The sequence below is a fragment of the Jaculus jaculus genome, chromosome 5, assembly GCF_020740685.1.
Source record: "Jaculus jaculus isolate mJacJac1 chromosome 5, mJacJac1.mat.Y.cur, whole genome shotgun sequence".
NCBI classification, from domain to species: Eukaryota; Metazoa; Chordata; class Mammalia; order Rodentia; family Dipodidae; genus Jaculus; species Jaculus jaculus.
This window is the reverse complement of record NC_059106.1, coordinates 72,194,428-72,202,180: the sequence shown is the minus strand read 5'-3', so window position 1 is coordinate 72,202,180 and position 7,753 is coordinate 72,194,428. Positions and strand designations below refer to the sequence as shown.

Sequence of the window (7,753 nt, the reverse complement as noted above, 5' to 3'; positions counted from 1 at the left end):
TGGGGGGGGGGGGGGGTTGGCAAAATCACTCCATCCATAGCACGAGGTCACCTCTTTCCTGACCTAATCAACCCCGTGAGCATGTGGTCTCATAACCCTCATTTTACAGATGAGGAAAAGGAGGCCCAGGCTAAAGGCGGAGCTACAATTCAAAAGATCTGACTCTGTCCGTGTGCCATGCTGCCTCTGTGACCGAAAGGACCCAGCAGCGTCACTGGCAGGGCTCCGAGCTTCAGAGACAGAAGCTTCCTCCTGCGGGCATGCCACTGCCCCAGGCCTGAGTCTGTCTCCTAACTACCATGGGTGAGTTGCTCAGTGCCCTGGAGGCCCGTGGACGAGGGGCCCGTGTGTGGGCCAGCCAACATGCGGGGTGGGGGGAGCAGAGAACCTTGAGGTGCAGACCTGGCTGCCTGGGCCCACTCTAACTTGGGATGCGTGAACAGCAATTTGGAAACGGGCCCTGCTTGGGTCAGGCTTCTGCGACTCTGCTCAGCGCAAGAAACTGTGTCCCTGTGACGTCCCACAGAAGGAATGCTACTTCCGAGACCCCCTTGCACGGGACTGACCCACCTTCTGCGCCTCTGGGTGGCTGGGGGTTGCTCGGCTCAGGTCCCCAAACCTGTAGCTTCTCCCATCCTGCCCTGGTGTTCCTGTCTCTGACATGACGCAGGACTTTATTGGATCTGTGCACCCTGGCTCAGGGACAAATACTAATAGGTATGTCTTGGAATGCATTTTCTTTTTTATTATTTACTTACTTATTTATGAAGGAGGGGGGAATGGGCATGCCAGGACCTTCAGCCACTGCAAAACAGACTCCAGACACATGTGCCACCATGTGTATTTTTCTATCGTGGGTCCTGGGGAATTGAACCTGGGTCCTTAGGCTTCACAGGCAAGCACCTTAGCTGCTAAGCCATCCCTCCAGCCTTTGGGATGCATTTTCTAATCGTGTGCCTTGTACTGGACCGGCGGTTTTACATGCTTATGAGCTACTTTCACCAATTCTAGGAAGCATTTACTTAAAAATTCTTTATGAAAGAGAGTGAGATTGAATGGGCATGCCAGAGCCTGTTGCCACCACAAGATGCATGCACCTTTTTTTGCATGCACTTTGTGCATCTGGCTACATGTGGGTACTGGGGTATGGAACCCAGGTGGTCAGGCTTTGAAAACAAGCACCTTTAACTACTGAGTTATTTCTCCAGCCTGGAAGTAGGCACTTCTATGAGACCCATTTTACAGATGACCGAAGTGAGGCTGTCATAGGATAAGTCATTTTACCGAGGTCACACAGCCAGAAATGGGTGTTCCTTGGGTCTACAGTCAGTGCAGCCATCCTAATGGGCTGGCTCCGCCCCCACACCTCACTGCCAGAGAGGGGCCAAGAACCTCCAGGCTATGCCTCAGTTTCTTTTTTAAAAATATTTTATTTATTTGAGAAAGCGAAAGAGGCGGGGGTGGGGGAGGTGGCGCACCAGGGCCTCCAGCCACTCCAGACGTATGCGCCCCCTTGTGCATCTGGCTTATGTGGGTCCTGGAGAATCGAACTGGGATCCTTTGGCTTTGCAGGCAATGCCTTAACTGCTAAGCCATCTCTCCAGCCCCTCATTTTCTTTGTTTTAGCATGTGTCCATTTGCATGTGTTATATGTGCATGTTTGTGTATTGTAGAGTGTGGGCTCATGTGTGTGCAGATGCATGTACCTGCATGTGCATGTGTAGGCTATTAGTTGGTGTTGAGAATCCTCCTCGATTTCTCTCCCCTTTATTTATTTTCTTTAGGTAGGGTCTCACTCTAGCCCAGACTGACCTGGAACTCACTCTGTATTCTCAGACTGGCCTTGAACTTATCCTTGGCCTCTTGAGTACTGGGATTTAAGGCGTGCACAATCATGTCCAGCAAGCATTTAAAAATATTTTATTTCTTTATTTATTTGAGACACAGAGAGTCAGAAAGAGGCAGACAGGGAGTATGGGTATACCTGGACCTTCTGCTACGCAAATGAACTCCAGGTGCATGTGCCACTTTGTGCATCTGCTTTTTATGTGGGTGCTGGGGAACTGAGCCCAGGCCATCAGGCTTTGCAAGCAAGTGCCTCTAACCACGGAACCATCGCTCCACCCCTCCACTTTATTTTTTATTTTTATTTTTTGGGTTTTTTTTTTGAGGTAGGGGCTCACTCTAGCTCAGGCTGATCTGGAATTTACTATGTAGTCTCAGGGTGGCCTCAAACTCACAGCGATCCTTCTACTTCTGCCTCCTGAGTGCTGGGATTAAAAGCGTGCACCAACATGCCTGGTCACTTTATCCTTTTTTAAAAAATTTTTTGTCTATTTTTATTTATTTATTTGAGAGTGACAGAGAGAGAGAGAGAGGCAGAGAGAGAGAGAGAATGGGCGCGCCAGGCCCTCCAGCCACTGCAAACGAACTCCAGACACATGCGCCCCCTTGTGCATCTGACTAATGTGGGTCCTGGGGAATCGAGCCTCGAGCCAGGGTCCTTAGGCTTCACAGGCAAGCGCTTAACTGCTAAGCCATCTCTCCAGCCCCACTTTATTTTTTGAGACAGGGTCTCTCACACAATTTAGAGCTCACTGATTTGGCTAGACTAGTAAACTGTAGGGATTCTTCTCCTGTCTCCCGTCCCTGTGTCCTCAGTACTGGGATTATAGACATAAACTACCACATTCTTTTACGTGGGTGCTGGGAATCCAAACTCAGGTCCTTATTTTAGTAGTATATTATCTACTGAGCCATCTTCCCAGAGCCCTGATGCTTCCTTTGAAATGTACACAGTGTGACCTCTTTGCCAAGCATGCACTGCTCCTTTGAGCCAGGGCTTTGCAAAATGTGGTTGCTGGATCAGCAGCAGCAACAAAACCTGGAAACTTGTCAGAGATGCACATTCTCAGGCCCCCAGATGTACTGAATCAGAATCTCTGGGGTGAGGCCCAGTGCCCTATGGCTTCACGAGTCCCCCAGATGGCTCTGATACCTGACCAAGTCTGAGAACCACTGGAGAAGCAGGTGAGAGCTACAGTCAAAGGGCCTTTCACCCCGCTCCCCACTGGCTCTGAAGACAGTAGCTGCAGAAAAGACCATTTTCTTCTGAGTGGCTTTATTTTTATTTTTATTTTTTTATGTGGTGGTTGCTTTCTCAGCACATTTGTTAGAAGGTCTGGCTTGAAGAAAAGTGTATGACTTTCTTAATTGCCACACAGTATTTTAAAAAATATTTTATTTATTTATTTGAGAGAAAGAGGCAGAGAGAAAGAGAGAATGGGCATGCCAGGGCCTCTGCCCACTGCAAACGAACTCCAGATGCACGTGCCCCTTGTGCTTCCGGCTTACGTGGGTCCTGGAGAATTGAACTGGGGTCCTTAGGCTTCGCAGACAAATGCCTTAACCGCTAAGCCATTTCCCCAGCCCGCCACACAGTATTATTATTTTCTTCACATGTGTGTGTAGCCCTAAAAAGAATGAAAATAAACGCAAAGCTTTCGTTCAGCATCTGCGCACCTTGACTGTGAAGGGGAGGGTTGTGAGCATAATCCTGTAATCAGTAAATTTACCTGAGCTTTGTCTTTTCTGTGCTGGCACAGACGGGCACTCTGCCTGCCCACCCGCCCCTGTGTTATGAGACATAGACACGTCACTAGTGACTAGAATGCAGTGTCCTTGGGGCTGGGCCCCTCGGCTCTGCTCCAGCATACCCTAGGCTACTCCATTTGAAATTCCTCACCGATGTTCAGCCTCACATTTGAGTCCAGGTCCTGCCTCTTGCCTTTTGTGTCACCTTGGACCGATCACTTGGCTTCTCTGGGCTTCAGATTCCTTCACAGGGGAATGACAGTAGGAATTCCCACCTTGCTGGCTTGTGAAGAAGGAGAAAGCGTGTGTCGTGTAGCGGTGCCGCTTACACGCTGTGTGACCTTGAATGAGTTAGTTCACCTTCCTCCTGTAGCAGTTACCTTCTTTTTTTTTTTTGGTTTTTTGAGGTAGGGTCTCATGTTAGTCCAGGCTGACCTGGAACTCACTATATAGTCTCAGGGTGGCCTTGAACTCACAGCGATCCACCTACCTCTGCCCCTCCCCCTCCCCCCAGTGCTGGGATTAAAGGCATGCGCCACCACACCCGGCTTGCAGTTACCTTCTTGTTGCTGAAACAAAACACCTGACCAACGGCAGTTTATGGAAGGAAGGGATTTATTTTCCAGTTTACAGTTTTGAGGGGAAGTTTCATCTTGGTAGGTAAGCCAAGAACACCCATTTCCATGTCACATCTCCATGTCAGCAAGAGGAAGCAGAGTGTGGCACACAGGGCTGGACTGTAACACCTCAGTGACACGCCTCCTCCAGCAAGGCTCCACCTCCCCAAAGCTCCTCCAACTAGGGCATTAAGCGTGAGGCTTAATCACAAACACATGAAGCTATGGGGGACATTTTACATTCAAACCACCACAACTATCTTGTGACATGGAGTCACTGGTGTTGCACAAGGTTACATTGTAGCAGGTTAAAGGTAGAAGACTGTTAAGAATTACATTATCAATTTATTGCTGCACATGGTAAGTGAGCACTTTAGGAATGTGAGTTATTTTAACAGCACACAGCACACACAGCTGGGACATAACAGATGCTCAATAAACAGTGGCTAATGCTATTACTGGTTTTCACCCTTAACCTGTGGACAGCTCCAACCTCAAAAAGTCCTTTTTTGAGCCTGCTTTTCTGTTTCAGGCTTCTTGTGACTTCAGGATCTCTCAGAGAGTTTGTAGCACTGACTCTGGATTTGCACCCTTTCTGCCAGTCCATGTGGTGTCTGACCTTGAGTTCTGGCTAGGCTTCGGCCACCCTGCTGTTTGTTCTTGGTCTGGTCTCAGCATTCTTTGCCTTGGCTTTATGCCCTGTGATGGGTTTTCTTCACTGTCAAATTGACTGGATTTAGAATCACCTAGGATACACACCTCTGGGCATATCTTTGAGGAGATTTAAGGAGAAATTTAATGAGAAAGGAAGGCGAACCTAGAATGGGAGTAGCACCGTCCCGAGGGCTGGAGGCCTGTGCTGAGTACAAAGAGAAAAAGGAAGAATCCAGATGAGCACCAGACTTCTTTCTCTGCTTCCTGGTCCACCTAGATATGAGGCATCCTTGCCACATGTTTCTGTCGCCATGAGCTCCACCAGGCTTTCCCTGCTGCGATGGGCTCAGCCCTCTCAAATCATGAGCCCATATACATCTCTTTCTCGGGTATTTTGTCACGGTAGTGAGAAAAGTAATTGATGTATGTCCTCTCCTCAGGGTATAGCTCACTGTCATTAAGTCAGACAGTCCAGAGTAAAGTTCATGCTCCCTAGCTGGAACAGGAGAGCATCCAACTCACCTCACCTGTAAAGTGGGGCTAATACGATACATTTCTTGCAGGTTGTCTAAAGTGAAATGCAATCCTGTGTAAATGTTCCCCTTGGTGCTCAGCAAATTGTTTCTTTCTTTGTTTTTGGTTTTTCGAGGTAGGGTCTCACTCTAGCCCAGGCCGACCTGGAATTCACTATGGAGTCTTAGGGTGGCTTCAAACTCATGGTGATCCTCCTACCTCTGCCTGCCGAGTGCTGGGATTAAAGGCGTGCACCACCGTGCCCAGCTTCAGCAAATATTTGTTTCTCTGTCTACTTCTTCCTTTAGAATATATCATTCTGAATTGGGCATACTGATATTTTATTTATTATTTTCTTATTTACAAGCAAAGAGATGGAGGGAATGGGTGCACTATGGCCTCTAGCTGCTGTAAATAAACTCCAGATGCATATATCTCTTTGTGCATCTGGCTTCATGTGTGTACTGGGAAATCAAATCAGGTTGTTAGGCTTGGCAGGCCAGTGCCTTAGCCATTGAGTCATCTCTCCAGCCCCTGGCATATTGATATTTAAATGGAGGAAAATAATCTACCTTACTTGTGGCAGATTTGTCACTATGGCATGTCCGATTTCCATGTTTCCCTTAGTAATCTCCACTTTTGTCAGAGATGGAACAGTAGTGTGCACAAATAGTGTACCTCCCTCGCCGCTAGAGCTCACTATGCATTTGCCTCCTGGCTAAATGTTCGGTGCTGAGATGGGTTTAATTATGTCTCCTCAAAAAAGATACAATTGGGCTGGAGGAATGGCTTAGTGGTGATGGTGCTTGCCTGCAAAGCCAAAGGACCCAGGTTTGATCCCCCAGGGCCCACGTTAGTCAGATGCACAAGGGGGTGCATGCGTCTGGAGTTCGTTTGCAGTGGCTGGAGGCCCTGGTGCATCCATTCTCTTTCTCTCTGTTACTCACTCTCTCTGCCTCTTTCTCTCTGTCAAATAACTAAATAAATAAAAATGAAATATTAAAAAAGAAATGGCTCCATATAGCACATGTACCTAGAGATCACACTCTTTCTCTTAGATAAATAAATAAAACTGAATATTTAAAGTGAAATCTCTTAAATTTGAAAAAAAAAAAGATATAATTGGCCAGGCGTGGTGGCACACGCCTGTAATCCCAGCACTTAGGAGGCAGGGGTAGGAGAATCACTGTCATTTCAAGGCTGCCCTGAAGCTGCATAGTGAATTCCAGGTCAGCCTGTGCTAGAGTGAGACCCTACCTCGGAAAACCAAAACAAACAAACAAACAAACAAAATGATATGGTTGGGCTGGAAAGATGGCTCAATGGTTGAAGGTGCTTGCTTGCAACACCTGACTGACCTGGTTTGATTCCCCAGTGTCCATGTAAGGCCACATGCACTAAGTGCACATGTATCTGGTGTTTGTTTGCAGTTGTAGGAGGCCCTGGCATGCCCATACTTACTCTCTTTCTGTCTGCCTCTTTCTCTCTTTCAAATAAATGCATAAATAATACAATGAAGGGCTGGGGAAATGACTTAGTGGAGAAAGGGCTATGTGCGTACTTGAGTCTGGATCCACAGACCCCACCTAGAGCTAGAAGCTGTAATGTGAGTGTGTATGGTCCTACCGTGCCTACAATGAGAGGGGAGGCAGAGATTCTAGAGAATCTCCCCAGAGTTCTCAGGACAGCTGGCCTGGCAAACGCAGTGGTGAACAGTGGGAGACCCTGCCTCAAACAGGTGGAAGATGAGGACTGACACCTGAAGTTGTCCTCTGACCTCCAGCTGCACGCCTCGGCACACATGAGCCTTCAGTGACACGCATGAACATACAACACACACACACACACACACACATGGACATGTTAGTCCTAATACCCAGTACCATAGTTTGTGATCTTGCTTGGGGGACTTCACAGAGGTCAGCAAGCTAAACTGAGGTCATTAAGGTGGCCCCAATTCAATCCAATTGTCCTCATTTAAAGAAGGGAATTGGGCCTTAGAGAGCCAGATACATCCAGCGGGAGACTGATGTGAAAAATCACAAGGAGAAAATAGTCAGCTGACTGGAATGAGGGAATGAGAGACTCAGCAGCCAAGGAAAGGCAAGGATGCCTACAAACACCAGAAGCTGAGATACAGGGAACGGTTCTCTCTGGAGCCATGAGAAAGAGCCCGGCCCTGCCAGTGCCTTATTGCAGACTTCTCCAGCCTCCAGAGCCGCGAGACAACACATTTCTGTTGTTTTACACCACCAGCTGCTGGTACAGTGTTCTGACAGCCCCAGGAAATTAACACAAGCAGAATTTTGGGAAGCTTGAATAAATAAATATTTCACAAAGTCTCCAGTTCTCAGAGGCTTTGCAAAGCAATCGGG

General features: G+C 47.8%; 1 protein-coding gene across 1 annotated transcript in view; it reads left to right on the top strand.

Annotated features, from left to right (window-relative positions):
- Window positions 1–218: 218 nt before the first annotated feature.
- The window catches only part of Azin2 (antizyme inhibitor 2), a 51,840-nt gene continuing 44,305 nt past the window's right edge, over window positions 219–7,753 (top strand). Inside the window, exon 1 of the mRNA XM_045148599.1 lies at window positions 219–303. The gene's annotated coding sequence lies outside the window, so the exon portion shown is untranslated. The remainder of the gene's footprint in view (window positions 304–7,753) is intronic.